The sequence below is a fragment of the Mauremys reevesii genome, linkage group 22 (assembly GCF_016161935.1).
Source record: "Mauremys reevesii isolate NIE-2019 linkage group 22, ASM1616193v1, whole genome shotgun sequence".
NCBI lineage: Eukaryota > Metazoa > Chordata > Testudines > Geoemydidae > Mauremys > Mauremys reevesii.
The window spans coordinates 15,174,843-15,191,897 of NC_052644.1; positions in this window are offsets into that span (position 1 = coordinate 15,174,843).

Consider the following 17,055-nt stretch of genomic DNA (forward strand, 5'->3'; position numbering starts at 1 on the left):
GGATTTGACTTCCACTTTTTAAAGGAAGTCTTTTTATCTCTCACTGCTTCTTTTACATGGTTGTTAAGCCACGGTGGCTCTTTTTTTAGTTCTTTTACTGTTTTTCTTAATTTGGGGTATACATTGAAGTTGGGCCTCTATTATGGTGTCTTTAAAAAGGGCCCACACGACTTGCAGGGATTTCACTTTAGTCACTGTACCTTTTAACTTTTGTCTAACTAACCCCCTCATTTTTGTATAATTCCCCCTTTTGAAATTAAAGGCCACAGTGTTGGGCAGTTGAGATGTTCTTCCCACCACAGGGATGTTGAATGCTATTGTATTATGGTCACTATTTCCAAGCGGTCCCGCTATAGTTACCTCTTGGACCAGCTCCTGCGCTCCACTCAGGATTAAATCTAGAGTCGCCTCTCCCCTGGTGGGTTCCTGTACCAGCTGCTCCATGAAGCAGTCATTTAAAGTATCGAGAAATTTTATCTCTGCATTTCTTCCTGAAGTGAAATGTTCCCAGTCAATATGGGGATAATTGAAATCCCCCACTATTATTTGGTTCTTAATTTTGATAGCCTCTCTAATTTCCCTTAGCATTTCATCATCACTATTACTGTCCTGGTCAGGTGGTCGATAATAGATCCCTACTGTTATATTTTTACTAGAGCATGAAATTTCTATCCATAGAGACTCTATGGAACCTGTGGATTCGCTTAAGATTTTAACTTCATTTGAATCTACACTTTCTTTAACATATAGTGCCACTCCTCCCCCGCACGGCCTGTTCTGTCCTTCCGGTATATTTTGTGCCCCGGAATGATTGTGTCCCATTGATTGCTCTCAGTCCACCAGGTTTCTGTGATGCCTATTATATCTATATCCTCCTTTATCACAAGGCACTCTAGTTCACCCATCTTATTATTTAGACTTCTGGCATTTGTGTACAAGCACTTTAAAAACTTGTCCCTGTTTATTAGCCTGCCTTTTTCTGATGTGCCAGATTCTTTTTTATGTGACTGTTTATCATCTGATCTGGCCCTTACATTATACTTCTCATTCCTCTGCTCCTGACTATAACCTGGAGATTCTCTATCATCAGACTCTCCCCTAAGAGAAGTCTGTGTCCGATCCACACGCTCCTCTGCAGCAGTCGGCTTTCCCCCATCTCCTAAATTAAAAACTGCTCTACAACCTTTTTAATGTTTAGTGCCAGCAGTCTGGTTCCACTTTGGTTTAGGTGGAGCCCATCTCTCCTGTATAGGCTCCTCCCATCCCAGAAGTTTCCCCAGTTCCTAATGAACGTGAACCCCTCCTCTCTACACCATCGTCTCATCCACGCATTGAGACTCTGAAGCTCTGCCTGCCTACCTGGCCCTGCGCGTGGAACTGGGAGCATTTCTGAAAATGCCACCATAGAGGACCTGGATTTCAGTCTCTTCCCTAGCAGCCTAAATTTGGCTTCCAGGACATCTCTCCTACCCTTCCCTATGTCATTGGTACCTACATGTACCACGACCACCGGCTCCTCCCCAGCACTACACATAAGTCTATCTAGATGCCTCGAGAGATCCGCAACCTTCGCACCAGGCAGGCAAGTCACCATACGGTTCTCCCGGTCATGACAGACCCAGCTATCTACATTTCTAATAATCGAATCTCCCATTACTAACACCTGCCTTTTCCTAGAAACTGGAGTTCCCTCCCCCGGAGAGGCAACCTCAGTGCGAGAGGCAACCCCAGCACCATCTGGAAGGAGGGTCCCAACTACGGGAAGGTTTCCCTCTGCTCCCATTGACTGCTCTACTTCCCTGGGCCCTTCTTCCTCCTCAACAGCACAGGAGCTGTCTAAGCGAAGGTGGGACAATTCTACAGTGTCCCGGAAAGCCTCATCAACATACCTCTCTGCCTCTCTCAGCTCCTCCAGTTCCGCCACCCTGGACTCCAAAGTCCGTACATGGTCTCTGAGGGCCAGGAGCTCCTTGCACCGACTGCACACATACGCCACCCGCCCACAGGGCAGGTAATCATACATGCGACAGTCAGTGCAATAAACTGGATAGCCCCCACTCTGCTGCTGGGCTTCTGCCTGCATTGTCTCCTAGTTAGTGAAAGGGTGGTTTACGGAAGTAGTTTTGGAATGTGGTTCGGTTTATAGGTTTTAGGGGGGGGCCACGGGGAAGGGGTTAGGGCTGGCAAGGGCTCCTCCTTCCCACTCCCCTTCTAAACTCCCTTGCGAAACTCCCTGTTAGCAGCCCCTGGTCGCTTGTGCGCGGCTTTATAAAGCCCTGGCCTGAGTGAATGCCCCGCCCACTGATTAAGGCTCAGCCAATTACCAGAGGCTTCGAGCTTTCAAACCTGCCTCCAACTGCCAGCCAGAGCACATGGTCCCCCAAAGAACCAACCAAACAAACAGACTGACAAACACAAGCTCAGCACACAGCAAGTAACCCCCAAACACAAACAAACACACACTACAGACAGTCACTTACCCCACAGATGCTGTATTAGCTCCTCCTTCACCTGGAGAACTCCCTTGCGAAACTCCCTGTTAGCAGCCCCTGTTCGCAGAAGCGAAGGAGAGTTAAGCCGATTGTTTTCTCAGGCCGAAAGGCTGCTGGAAACGTACAAGAACCCTGGGACGCGATCCTACTTCATCTCAGGTCTGCTTTGGGTTTCAAGAGAGTGAAAACTTAAGCCACAAGGATTGAGATCCCCAGTCATTGACTGGAGCCACCCTGAATATGGACATTGGACTGTAACCTATGGACTATTTCTAAAAAGGACTTTTGGCAACTACAAGCTCACCTCTGCTATGTATCTGGACCTCAAGAATTGAATTCAAGTCTGTATGTATATTGATCTTTTAACCAACTCTCTCTCTTTTCTTTTTTAATAAATTTTAGCTTAGTTAACAAGAATTGGCTATACATGTGTATTTGGGTAGAATCTAAGTTATAATTGGACCTGGGTATGTGGCTTATCCTTTGGGATTGGAAGAAACTTTTCTTTTATATGATGAGATAAGATTTTTAGTAATCATCATCATATCTGACAGGTGTGTCTGGACGGAGGCCTGAGTGTTTGAACTTCTAAGTAACCAGTGAGGTACTATAGAAGCTGTTTTGTGCTGACTTGGTAAATCTAAGTATTGGAATATTTACCAGTGTTTGGGGTTTGTCTGCCCCCTTTTGTTTGCAGTTCACCCTAATTGAGTGACCTCAGCAGGCTCCCACGGGCAGTACTGTCACAACGGGGCTTTGCTAACAGCCCAGCGGCACCTACATTCATCCCCAGCCCCATTAACTGAGCTCAGCCCCTCACTTCCCCAACAGAGCCTGCAGCAGGGAATGTGCTACAGACACACAGAGACACAGGGCCCAGACCTCATACGGATGTTTGAGACACCGGCCCAAAGCAGAGCCCCTGTTCCCAACCCCTACTCCCATAACACAGATCTGGGATTGGATCCAAACTGTGTGACTTGGGCCCAGACCTATAACAAATCTCACCCCGAGCCCCAGATCCAGAACCTCTGAATTCCGGGAGAATCCAGAATCAGAGCCCAGCCTGGATCCCAGCTCGGTGTCTCTGGTCTGTCAGTAACAGGGAGCCCTGGGGCTGAAACCTGATAATCCCCCACCCTCCAAAGGCAACAGCCCTCCCTGCTCTCTCTATCTCCAGGCTGAGCTAACACCCCATGAGCATCCTCCCCCAAGCCCAGCCCATCCTGACTCCATGTGCCTGGTGTGGGGAGCTGGGCCCAGTGACACACCAGGGGTTTGAATACAGCCAAATGCCAGGTCACAGCTCCCAGCAATGGACGCCAGCCAGACCTGCAGTCTGGAGCCTGGGCTGGGACAGCAGGGACCTGGGAAAGGATTTAGGGGCCCCAGGGGACAAGTAACTCGGCATGAGCTCCCAGGGCACCACTGCGGAACAGGGCTGATGTGCCCCATGGCTGTGTAACGAGGGGAGCAGGAGCAGGGAGGGGATTTCCCCCAGCGTGCGGCCTTGGTAACTCCGATCCTGGATCCTGCACCTGATTCTGGGGCCCCAGTTTAAAAGACTGTTGGAAAAGTGCAGCGGGTGCAGGGCAGAGCCAGAAAAACGCTGCGAGGGCTGGAGAAGAGGCCTCACAGGAGAGGTCGGGGGAGCTCCATGTATGGAGCTGGTCAGACAGCTGGGCTGGTCCCGATGTCTAAGCTTCTTCCAGGGGAGAAACCCCAGGTGCTGACGGGCTCCTCAGTGCCGCAGAACCAGACCCAAGGGTTGGACGCAGACTCTGGGCAAACTCAAGTGAGAAAGGAGGCAGCAGTTTCTCCTTGTACGGGGGATTAACTCCCAGCGCCAGCTCCCCAGGGAAGTGGGGGAGTCACAGCCAGGCCGGAGGCATTTCTGCCGGATGCTTTAGTCAAACACAAGTGACTGGGCTCAGTGCAGGGGAGCTGGGAGAAGTTCTCTGCTCTGAGCTATCGGGGGTCAGACTGGATGGGCAAATGGTCCCTCCTGGCCTTAAACTCTGTGAAGCTGTGACTGTAACCGCAGCCTGTGCCAACTGCTAGTCCCGGCCCATCCCCAGCACCGAGCACTGGCCCTGTGCTGGTTTGGGACAGTCCCACTCCCTCGAACATCCAACAGTGCAATCCTTTCTGCCACCAAAGGGCATTTGCTGACTCCCTGGGCCAGGGGCTGCTCTCGGTTCTGTTTCCTCCCAACCCCCTATGAGATAGCACAGGCGTCCCGGATACTCACCAGGCAGCAAGATGCACAGAGACAGGATCATTGTGGCAGTTGAGGGGAACTGCAAGGGACTGAAATGGTCCAGTGGTTTCAGCTCCAGATGGGGTTGGGTGGAGATAATCTGCAGTCACTCCCTGCTCCCACCTGCCCATTTTGCCCCTCAGGGCTCAGGGCAGAAGGATCCTCTCCCTGCTCAGAGTGTTGTGAGCCCAGATGCTGTTGCTGCTCTGAGTCTCTATCAGGGCCTTAAGTATCAGAGAGGTAGCCGTGTTAGTCTGGTTCTGTAGAAGCAGCAAAGAATCCTGTGGCACCTTATAGACTAACAGACGTTTTGCAGCATGAGCTTTCGTGGGTGAATGCCCACTTCGTCGGCTGCAAGAGTGGAAATTTCCAGGGGCAGGTAAATATAAGCAAGCAAGAAGCAAGCTAGAGATAACGAGGTTAGATCAATCAGGGAGGATGAGGCCCTGTTCCAGCAGCTGAGGTGTGAAAACCAAGGGAGGAGAAACTGGTTCTGTAATTGGCAAGCCATTCACAGTCTTTGTTTAGTCCTGAGCTGATGGTGTTAAATTTGCAGATGAACTGGAGCTCAGCAGTTTCTCTTTGAAGTCTGGTCCTAAAGTTTTTTGGCTGGAGGATGGCCACCTTAAAATCTGCTATTGTGTGGCCAGGGAGGTTGAAGTGTTCTCCTACAGGTTTTTGTATATTGCCATTCCTAATGTCTGATTTGTGTCCATTTATCCTTTTCCTTAGAGACTGTCCAGTTTGGCCGATGTACATAGCAGAGGGGCATTGCTGGCATATGATGGCATATATTACATTGGTGGATGTGCAGGTGAATGAACCGGTGATGGTGTGGCTGATCTGGTTAGGTCCTGTGATGGTGTTGCTGGTGTAGATATGTGGGCAGAGTTGGCATCGAGGTTTGTTGCATGGGTTGGTTCCTGAGCTAGAGTTACTATGGTGCGGTCAGGGCCTTATGGCTGAGGCAGCAGGGATGCCGCAGCCCCTCTCTGCTCTGCCCTGTCCTGTCCTCACATCTGATCGTCACCGCTCCCTGTTTCCTGTCCCATGAACCACCATGGCCACAGCGTCTTTATTTAGTGTCGGAAGCCTGAGAATCAAACACACATCAAATATGTTGCTAAACCCCCTATCCCAATTTAGTAATAGACGGCTCAGTCAAACTCATCCTGGTAAACACAGGCCTGGCCTGGATGGAGGTTTTATCATTAATCACACCTAGTGCATCCATAGATTGCACAGTGGAAGGAGGGAAACAGATGGGGAAACTGAGGCACAGGAAGATGATGATATCACTGGCCCAAGGTCACCCAGTAGGGCGGAGTCAGGAACTGGAGTCAGATCTGATTTCCAGGCCCGTGCTCTGTCCACTAGGCCAAACTGCCTCTCTTTACCCAAGGGGCCAGCGTGACAAAGGTATTTAGCAAAGCAGCCAGGTACCTAGTGGGATTCACTAGAGCTCCTAGGCAGGCTGGGCACCTGACTCTTATTGGCAGCTGATGAGAGTTAGGCACCTCACTCCCTTGCGCACTCACACTGTCAGTCACACAAGGCACCCGTCTCCATCGCTGGGCTCCTGAATCTGGCCCCAGGTGGTGACGGACCCACAGCAGGTGAGAAAGGGCAGCTTCTTCTCTGTGCAGAGTGGGGCCAGGCAGCCCCCAAACCACCTGCCCTCGTGTGTGAGCCGTGCCCTGCACGGGTGCTGGGAGGTCACTGCCAGGACAGCAGCTGTGGCTATGTGTCACCGGAGGAGCCCTTAGCTGTCACCTCAGGGCCACACTCTGCTGACTGTGGGAAGGTGGCGCTGTCCAGTCCCCAGGCATTAGGGGAGCTGGGCTCTGTCTCCCCTCTGCTCCCTCACGCGGGCCCTTGAGGCAGCCAATCCCCATTTATTCAGCCCCCCTTGGCGACAGGCTCTGAGCTGTAGGGCTGACAATGCTACGTCAGAGCTGAGCCCACAGCCCAGGGCTCCAGTGACTTGGGGCTATTCACCCAAAGCTCCCACCTCCCACAAACCCTCCCCATCACGTCCTTCCCCCTCTAACGCTGGGAACAGGCTAAGCCTTGGGGAGCCTGGGCCAGCTGATGCCAGACAAGTCCCAGTGAGAAACAAGCCCCAATTTCTAGTCAGGAGGGTGATTAACCCTGTGACAAACCATCCAGGGCAGGGGGGATTCTCCATTGCCTGACGGTGTCAGAGCCAGGCTGGAGGCCTTCCTGGGAGAGGCTTTGGTCCCACATGAGCTATTGGCTCAATGCAGGCGGCTGGGGGGAGTCTCTGGGCTGTCCATGTTAGATTGGCTGAGTGAATGTCTCTTCTGGCCCTGGAAGCAAACACACGGGGCTGTTTGTGTCCCAGTATGGGGAGAGCCTGGCTGGGATGGGCCCGAAAACACAGGGCAAGTGTCAGAGACACAGGCTGGGAAATAGGCTGCAGGGGGCTTCATTGATCTCAGAAAGTGTCCCAACCCCTGCTGGGCCTGGATCCTGAGCTGATTCCTGCCTCCCTCCCCTGGCCCAAACCCCCGGGCAGCCAGGGCAGAATTAGATACGTCCTGCTGGGGATATTGATGGAGCCAGATGCTGCAGGACTAGAGAGCAACTGGCTGCTGCTCAGTGACTCTCTGCACCCAGTCTGGCTGTTCCATGGAGCTGTGCAGAGAGGGAACCACAGGACAAGCCCACAGCACACTGAGCATCTGCAGTGTCCCTTGTGCAGACGCCTCTTCCCCAGCCCAGCAGTGAGCAGCCCAGCAGCCCAGCAGTGAGCAACCTGACCACGATCTAGCAGCCCAGCGGAATGGGAGTGAGTCACACACTGTGATATGAGATTGAAGAACCTCTCACACTGTGATATTTCTGGCCCAGACGGTGGCCGTGGTTTGCATGTGTAGTAGGAAGAGGGTCTGAAACATAAGCCTTTATATCAGAGGCCTGGTGTGAGGCTTGAGGCCTGAACTAAAGTACTGGTCAAGATTTGCTGATATAAACCAAAGAAGCTAAACCAGTGTTGGTGTCACTAGGCCTAAGTAAACCAAAGTGGTAACCAAAGGTCTTCCATGCTGTGAACTTTAACCAGCCTAAGATGCTAAGAGACAGCAAGCAAAATGTGTAACTGTCAGCTGTCTCAGCTTGCAGATGCAGGAGTTTGAAACAGCAAAAGCGGCGGGGAGGAGGGGGAGAGGGGGGAGAAAAATCTACATGTGCCTTGGCCGACAAGGCCAAAGATAAGCATGCGAATGGGAACTTTTCTAACACGCTGAGATGTAATGTTTAAAGTAACTGCTGTTGGGAAGGGAGGGGTGAGGGGGAAAACCAAACAAAAGGCTTACACAAACAAGGGGGGTATAAATGCTGGGACCCCGCCTGCGCGCGGGTGTGCAGGATTTGAGAATGCTTTTTCTCCCTGGCACCTTATTTGGGCTCAAATAAACGTGGTTTGCTTCTCCACCCTGGTGTGTTAATTAGTGTGACGCACACCGGGCAACGAACCCCTGCTGTTGCTCCGCCTCGGGCCCTTTGAGCCGGCAACACCAGGTTCTGCCTGCTTGCAAGCACAGAATCTGGCAAGAACATGGCTGATACTGCAGAAACAGATATTCCTAAATCATATTAGGCACAAGAATATATACACAAACAATTTCCAGAAAGGCGGTACCAGAACAGCTTGATACCAGCACATTCCCCACAGATAACAGGAACACACTGACCCATCTTAAAGATGAGAGCAGGATGACAACATGATGAAGAGAGATGTTTTGATCGAACCAACATGTACAAGGTAATGGGAGGCCCCTGGATACGTCAATGAGGCATCCCTAATACATCTGAGGGTGGCACCCTGATATGTCAGGAGTGATGCATAACTTGTTTGTATCTGTGTATAAAGATTGTGATGGGTTTGGTCACAGAGACCCCCTTGGGACTGTTACCTGAAGAGCTGAAACTACATCTGATGAAGTGGGTATTCACCCATGAAAGCTTATGCTTCAAGACGTCTGTTAGTCTATAAAGTGCCACAGGACTCTTTTGTCATTTTTTACAGATCCAGACTAACATGGCTACCCCTCTGAGGTTTAAGATGGATTCCAGTATCAGGTGACATGGTCACATGTCCTGTGAGACCCCAAGCCTCCATTCCTCCTGGCCTGACACACAAATGCAGGAAGGCTTGCAAGTAAACAGAGCCATTTACAATCAATTGTCCTAGTCCATGGGAGCCATCAAGATTCTAAACCACCATTAACGGCCCACATTTTGCATAATTACAACAGGACTTCAGAGTTATATTTCATATTTCTAGTTTCAGATACCAGAATGATACATAATACAAATAGGATGAACACACTCAATAGATTACAAGCTTTGTAATGATACCTTACAAGAGATCTTTTGCATGAAGCATATTCCAGTTACATTATATTCACACTTCTTAGCTTATTTCTATAAAACATATGGAGTGCAAGGTAACAAAGATGTATCTCAAAGGTGCTGTCTTTGTCTGGACTAGGGGATAGTGGAAAGTCCCACCACTAACTGAGCCGGTCCATTGTCATGAGCATACATGTGATAGCATAACTGTAGGCATTGATCCACGGATCTAGGACCATGCTTTGCTGACAATAAACCTGACCAAGTGCCTTCACATCTTGATGGATCTTGTGGTCATTGGGCAGTTCACTCGAGATCTGTTGTGCCAGCTGTCTGTGCAGAGCTGGGACGGCGTACGTGGGGAACACTCACATGCAGCCAAACATTTATTAGCGTCTAGCTCATACTGGTTTCGTTGTGTCCCGCTGGTTGTACCAGGAGAGGCTGGGTTTCAGCTGCAGTCCCTGGGAACACAGAACAGCCAGACTTGGGTGATCCCTCTCCAGCATCTGGCAAAACATCTGCCAGGTTGGGAGTGCCCGGAGCAGAGTGTGCCGGGCCTGACAGACAGACAGATGGGGCATATTTCCTGCCCCACCAGCTCCATGCACACAGACTGCATCTGGGGACATTTCCCTGTCTCTGCTCTCCCAGTTTCATCTCCTGCCCTGGTCTAGTGAAAGAGGCATCAGGGAACCAATCCCAGCTTATCAGAAATGAGGGCTTGGCTGAGCAGCAGGTGGGTGCAGGTAAGAGCAGCTGCCCTAGGGGCGCTGCAGGATGAAGGATGGGGGGTGATGGTTGGTGCCATTGGGGAGGGGGCCATAGACATTCTCTCTCTTTAGCTGTGGAAAGAGTTACTGGCTGGGGTTAGAACCTGACTGACAATTTTCCCAGTGGAAAATGTGGTTTGCCTGAAATCAGGATTTGCCAATGGCAGCTGGGATTGATCCTGCAGGAGAATTCCTGAGTGTGAGAAAGTGGGGGACACAAACCGCTGTCACCCCTTCTTCCTGAGACAGCTAGAAACCAGTAACCACAGTGTTGAAAAATCATTATCCCTTCACCTCTCCTCCCTCCACGGAGACATGGAGAGCCCAAGGGAACATCTCAAATGAGGATTATTCCTGAGAAAATTCTCCCAGGAAAATCCTCCTTTCCCGGCAGCTCTAACCACGCTAGTGCACAAACCTCATGTCACGGTTACGGGGCTGGCTGCTCCTCTGTGCCCTCTCTGGAGGACCCTAAGGCCTTCCCCCCTCTCACACAAGACCTGGCTACAGCCCCCTGTGGACTGGCCGTGCTGACTCCCAGCTGGTCTGACTGGACTCAGAACCTGCAGTTCTACCACCAGGAGCTGTGACCAGCCATGACTGCAGTGACCCAAACACCTTCTTACACAAAGTCTCGTTTAATCTCAAGAGCCGGAGCCAGGCGCAGCCAGAGAACAAGAGTAAAGGGGCTCCCTGCAAGCCTACCTCATCCCTAGACCATCTGGTCCCCGGTGTCTCTGCCTGTCCCCTCCCTGTCCTTCAGGGCGTCTCTCAGTGCAGCACGAGGTCTCTGTTCCCTCCTGTATCCCTGAGACTGGTTAACGGGTGAGGTGGCTCAGCAGGGGGCATGGATGGCTCTGTGGTGTCTCTTATCCCTTGCAATGTTTGGCAGGAGGTTTAGGGGGCAAACAACCCCTGCTCAACTTAACCCCTTGTGTTCATGCAGTGACCTCGGCACAACAGTCAGATAAACAGCAAAGTTCAGAGGTTATTACAGGGAAGCTCTAATCCTGTCACACCTAGTGATTCTCATTTGTTCCCGTAAGATCCACCTGCCTCCCCACCCATGGCAACCAGTGTCCTGTCTGTGCCAGGAAGTCAACTGCCAGCTGCTGCCAACATAGAAACGGCTGGTTTGGGTGCGGACTACACCAGAAGAAAGGAGTTTTCACACTGTAATACCTCCCTGGAGTTCACCTCCACCAGCTACAGGGACGTGAAATGCCCATGGCACCGAGGTGGCCTTGTCCCCAATAGGATCTGACAAGGAGAACACTGCCTGGCCCAGCAAGCTCATCACACACACACCTTTTACCTAGTGCAGACCAAGCGTCTGTGCTTGGCGCTGCCCAGGGCTCCCTGTGCCCCGTTCATTGCTGGGGCCCATCATGACCTGCAATAAATCAAAAGCCAGGCCTTAAGGTTTAAATGCAGCACACTGAGCAGTAAAGCCAGACACAGCGCATTGGGGTCACACTTTACATCTCCACCCCACAGCCATAGGCTAGAAATTGACTTTTTTATTGGTTGTAAATCAAAGCTGAGATTCTCCCACACTCCCAGGATTCCAGGAGCTGGGACTTTAAGGGAAACAGCAAATACCATGATACTTGGCAACACTGCTCTGGCAGCCTGTTCCCCATCTGCACCTCAGCCCCTTCACTACAATTTCCAACAGGATCTGAACTTCCCCACGTCCTTGTTCCAGGAGAAGCTTCTGCAGCATCATCCATCATCCTTGGTGCCCCAGTCTTGCTCCAAGGGGAGGTTAGTGGGGCAGAGTGCTGCTCAGGGTGAGGCTATCACAATTCAGTCTGATACAAGGAAGGACCAATCCTGTCACCCACTTGCACGGCCTGATGCTGGCAGGAGCAGTGTGTGTGTATCTGCAATGGAAGTGAGTCAATGCCACTGTGAGACCCTTTTCCTCTGCCTCCACCAACTGGTGTGTATTGAATTGCCTACATTTATCAGTCAAGTTAACACAGTTCCCTCCAATTAACACATTCTGATTTAACTGAGGGTTGGGTCAAAGCGTTATCATGAATCGCTGCTGTTTTCCTTTGAGAGGAAACTTCTGATGTGTCGCCATTTCCCCACGTTCCCTGTGCAGAGAGGTTCTTTCCCAGGTGTCAGTGTTTGGGTCTGATTCCCGCATTGCAGTCCTGGATCTGGTATTCATGGAATGAGAGAGTCAGCTCCAGAGACCCCTCTGGAGTCAAGTTCTGAGCGCATTTCTTTCCAGACTTTGGGGGTTTAGTATTTCATAGAGTCATAGCCTCATAGAAGATTAGGGTTGAAAGACACCTCAGGAGGTCATCTAGTAAAACCCCCTGCTCAAAGGAGGACCAACACCAACTAAATCATCTCATCCAGGGCTTTGTCAAACCTAATCTTAAAGACCTCTATGGATAGAGATTCTACCACCTCTCTAGGTAACCCATTCCAGTGCTTCACTACCCTCCTAGTGAAAGAATGTTTCCTAATTTCCATCCTAGACCGCTCACACTGCAACTTGAGACCATTGCTCTTTGTTCTGTCATCTGCCACCATTGAGAACAGCTGAGCTCCATCCTCTTTGGAACCCCCTTTCAGATAGTTGAGGGCTGCTATCAAATCCCCCCCTCACTCTTCTCTTCTGCAGACTAAACAAGCCCAGTTCCCTCAGCCTCTCCTCATAAGTCATGTGCCCAGCCCCCTAATCACTTTCATTGCCCTGTGCTGGACTCTCTCCAATTTGTCCACATCCTTTCTCTAGTGGAGGGCACAAAACTGCACACAATACTCCAGATGTGGCTTCACCAGTGCTGAATAGAGGGGAATAATCACTTCCTTTGATCTTCTGGTAATGCTCCCACAACATGGGCACACTGCTGACTTATGTCCAGCTTCTCATCCACCGTAATCCCCAGGTTCTTTTCTGCAGAACTGCTGCTTAGCCAGTTGGTCCCCAGCCTGTAACAGTGAATGGGATTCTTCTGTCCTAAGTGCAGGACACTGCACCTGTCCTTGTTGAACCTCATCAGATTTCGTTTGGCCCAATCCTCCAATTTGTCTAGGTCACTCTGGACTCTATCCTTACCCTCCAGAGTATCTACCTCTCCCCCCAGCTTAGTGTCATCTGCAAACTTGCTGAGGGTGCAATCCATCCCATCATCCAGATCAGTAATAATGATGTTGAACAAAATCAGTCCAGGACCAACCCCTGGGGCACTCTGCTTGATATTGGCTGCCAACTAGACATCGAGCCATTGATCACTGCCTGTTGAGCCTGATGATCTAGCCAGCTTTCTATCCATTTTATAGTCCATTCATCCAATCCATACTTTTTTAACTAGCTGGCAAGAATACTGTGGGAGACAGTATAAAAAACTTTGCTAAAATCAAGATATATCATGTCCACTTCTTTCTTCGTATCCACAGAGCCAGTTATCTCATCATAGAAAGCAATCAGGTTGGACATGTATGACTTGCCCTTTGTGAATCCATGTTGACTGTTCCTGATCAACTTCGTCTCCTCCATGTGCTTCATAATGGTTTCCTTGAGGGCCTGCTCCTTGATTTTTCCAGGGACTGAGCTGAGGCTGACCAGTTTGTAGTTCCCTGCATTCTCCTTCTTCCCTTTTTTAAAGATAGGCACTACATTTGCCTTTTTCCAATCATCCAGGACCTCTCCCGATCACCACAAGTTTTCAAAGATAATGGCCAATGGCTCTGCAATCACATCAGCCAACTCCCTCAGCACCCTCAGATGTATTAGATCTAGACCCATGGACCTGTGCGTGTCCAGCTTTTCTAAATAGATCTTAACCTGTTCTTTCACCACTGAGGGCTGCTCACCTCCTCCCCATACTGTGTTGTCCAGGACAGCAGTGTGGGAGCTGACCTTGTCTGTGAAGACCGAGCCCAAAGAAGCATTGAGTACTTCAGCTTTTTCCACATCATCTGTCACTAGGTTGCCTCCCCCATTCATTAAGGGTCCCACACTTTCCCTGACCTTTTTCTGTAGAAACCCTTCTTGTTACCCTTCACATCCCTTGCTAGCTGCAACTCCAGTTGTGTTTTGTCCATCCTGATTACATCCCTGCATACTTGAGAATATTTCTTTTCCCCCTTCTGTTTGCCAGGCTCCTGCTCTGTTTTATCCCTCTTCTCTTCAGGATGGGGAAGTGGTTTTGGATATTTTTTATCTCAGATGTCCCTATGCTGTTTCCTTTCACATCCCCATCTGTGGGAGCAGGATGATGTCCATGTTTCTCATGTAGCAGATGGCCCTGTGTTGTTTCCTGCCCCTTTGCCATAATTGGGGGAAGGGGGCTGTGCTGGGGATGTAGGATCTTGTCACACAGTGTTTCACTCACTGCAGGGTGGTGCCCCTTTCTGGCAATTTTGGGGATTAGCTCCATCTCATTCAGCACCTGCTTTCTACCATTGCTGCTCTCTTCCCACTCACGGAGTTTCAGTACAGCCATTTTGGGACTTGGCCCTCCAGCCAGGTCACTCTGTGATTTCCCCTTTTGGGGGAGTCTCTCAGAGTCACTCTCCACCAGCAGCATCAGGCAGGCCTCACACCTGCTGCTCTGAGCCGTGACTCCTGCAGTGACTCAGTCATTCTGTTCACTGCCCCACGCTGCCACTCCGCAGTGGTAGGTAGGGGAACCCAGGCCTGCCCTCTACTCTGGGTTCCAGTCCAGAGCCCCACAGTGAGCAGTTAAGGTCTGTGTCTACACTAACCTTACTGCTATTGCCCCTGGACTCCTTCCTACCATGCTGCTTCCCTGCCTTCTCCCTTACCTCAGGGACAGGGACTGCAGGCTTCCGCCCTGCTGCTCTCTTACACTTGCCAGATTTATAGAATCCCCATCTGTCCCCCACACCATGGGTGAATTTCTTCCTAATTAGCTCCCTCCGCAGAGACTAAATTTCCCCCCTTCACAACTTAATTGGCTGATTGGGCTGCGCCCAGTTCAGCTCTTACAGGGCCAGTGTGGAGAGCACACCCCATCACAGATCTCTCCATCTAGCAGCCGCAATAATCCCTAATTTCCAGCAGAAATCACAGTTGCTGGGGGGCAGATGCTGAGGAGTTTCCCCTGGTCCCTCCCCACAGCGTGACCAAGGCTGAGGAACAGGAACAATGTTTCAGAACCCTCCACTGGAATCTCCAGGAAAAGGGCCATTGAACTGACACTATAAAATGAGAGACACCCCCCCCCCCTTTTAGATCCAGATAGACTGTCCACGTCTCACCCCAGGTCTTGATCACAGTATCAAGCACTCTGGGGTGATACCACCCCTCCGATCTCCCCAGAGCCCAGCACCCCCCTTCAGGGGGTCTCTCCAGTCTCTCCTATTTCTCAGTCTCATTCAGCACCCTCAGGTCTCGGTCCAGGCTGTCCCCTACCTCCACCTCCCAATACCACATACAAACCCTGCCCTCTCCTCCATGATCCGTCCTGGACACAAACCCCTCCCTCCCCACAGTGATCAGAGCCCCAGAGGGGGCAGCTGGCCCTGGGGATGGGGGGTTGTGCTGGACTGTTCTGCCATCTGCAGACACGATGAGTTCAGGGTGTTTGCAACTCAGATCCAGGGTGATAGGAACTGGGGAGAAAAACCAAAACAACCCCATTAAATGTGAGCCTGAGTGTGGTCTCTTGCTCATCTCCACATTCTAGGAAATGGCCCAGATCAGGGCCGCCCAGAGGGGAAGGGCAAGTGGGGCAATTTGCCCCAGGCCCCGGAGGGGCCCCCACGAGAGTTTTTTGGGGCCCCTAGAGCAGGGTCCTTCACTCGCTCCGGGGGCCCCGGAAAACTCTCATGGGGTCTGGGCCCCTTGGAGCTTTTTCTGTTTCGGGTCATTGTCAGCAATTCGGCGGCGGGGGGTCCTTCTGCCCCACGGCAGAAGGACCCCCCGCCGCCGAATTACCACCGAAGCGGGACCTGCTGCCGAAGTGCCGGGTCTTCGGCAGTAATTTGGCGGCGGGGGGCTCCCGCCGCGGGTCTTCGAGGCACTTCGGTGGCAGGTCCTGGAGAAGAAGGACCCCCTGCATCAAATTACCGCCGAAGCGGAAGCCCCCCACCGCCGAAGACCCCAGGCCCCCTGAATCCTCTGGGCGGCCCTGGCCCAGAAGGCCCTGCACTCCAGCAGTCATCTATAGAAAGCGGCTCCTCCCCTTCTCCTGCATCAGAGCAATGTGATCAGCACTGGATTGTCAAAGGCCAGGTGATATGCATATAGGTTTGCCGTCCAACAACAGGGAGTCAGCATAGCCACAGAGCTATTTGAGGTGAAATTATTTTTTACTGAAATAGTTATTCCAGTGCATTTCCTAGAGTGGATGCAGTTAGGATAATCCTTAGTTCTTATCAGTAGATCACAAAGTGCTTTACAAAGGAGGTCAGTGTTATTATTCCTATTGTACAGATGGAGAAACTGAGGCACAGGGAGGACCATGGCAGAGCTGGGAATAGAACAAGAAGCTTCTACATGCCAGGCCAGTGCTCTTTTCACTAGACAACACTGCCTCCCCTTATCTGTGCCTTTTGATAATATGGCTTGATCCCTTTCCAATCAGGGAATAACTGTACCAGTAGACCTGTGCCCATACTAGGGAGTGGGGTCACTTTAACTATACTAAGACAAACTGATAGAGAGAGCAGTACAAATTAGCAGAATAAATCTCAGAACTGATCTCAGGAAAACCCTAACTGTAAGAACAATAGGACAATGGAACAGACTGCCTAGCTCCTTCACTGGAGGCTTTTGACAAGAGGCTGGAGCCATCTGTCTAGGATAGTTTAGACACAACAAATCCTGCATCTTGGAAGGAGGTTAGACTAGATGACCCTTCTGGTTCCTTCTAACCCTGTGGTGCTATGATTCATAGATGTTAAGACCAAAAGGAGCCATTATTACCAGCTAGTCTGACCTCAGCAGTGCAAGTAGGGTGGTCCAGTCCAGTATGCCGCACCAGACAGATATTTACAGCTGGTACAGCATACCAGAAATAGAAGCAGCAGAATATGGGGCAGCTGGGCAGCCTCACTGTGACAGCTCCGCAGGCACAGCTGTGCAGTCCCAGCCTTTCCATGCAGGGTCTCCCCCCCGCCCCCCCCCCCGACAGAAGACAGGGCTGGGGGTGGTACAGGA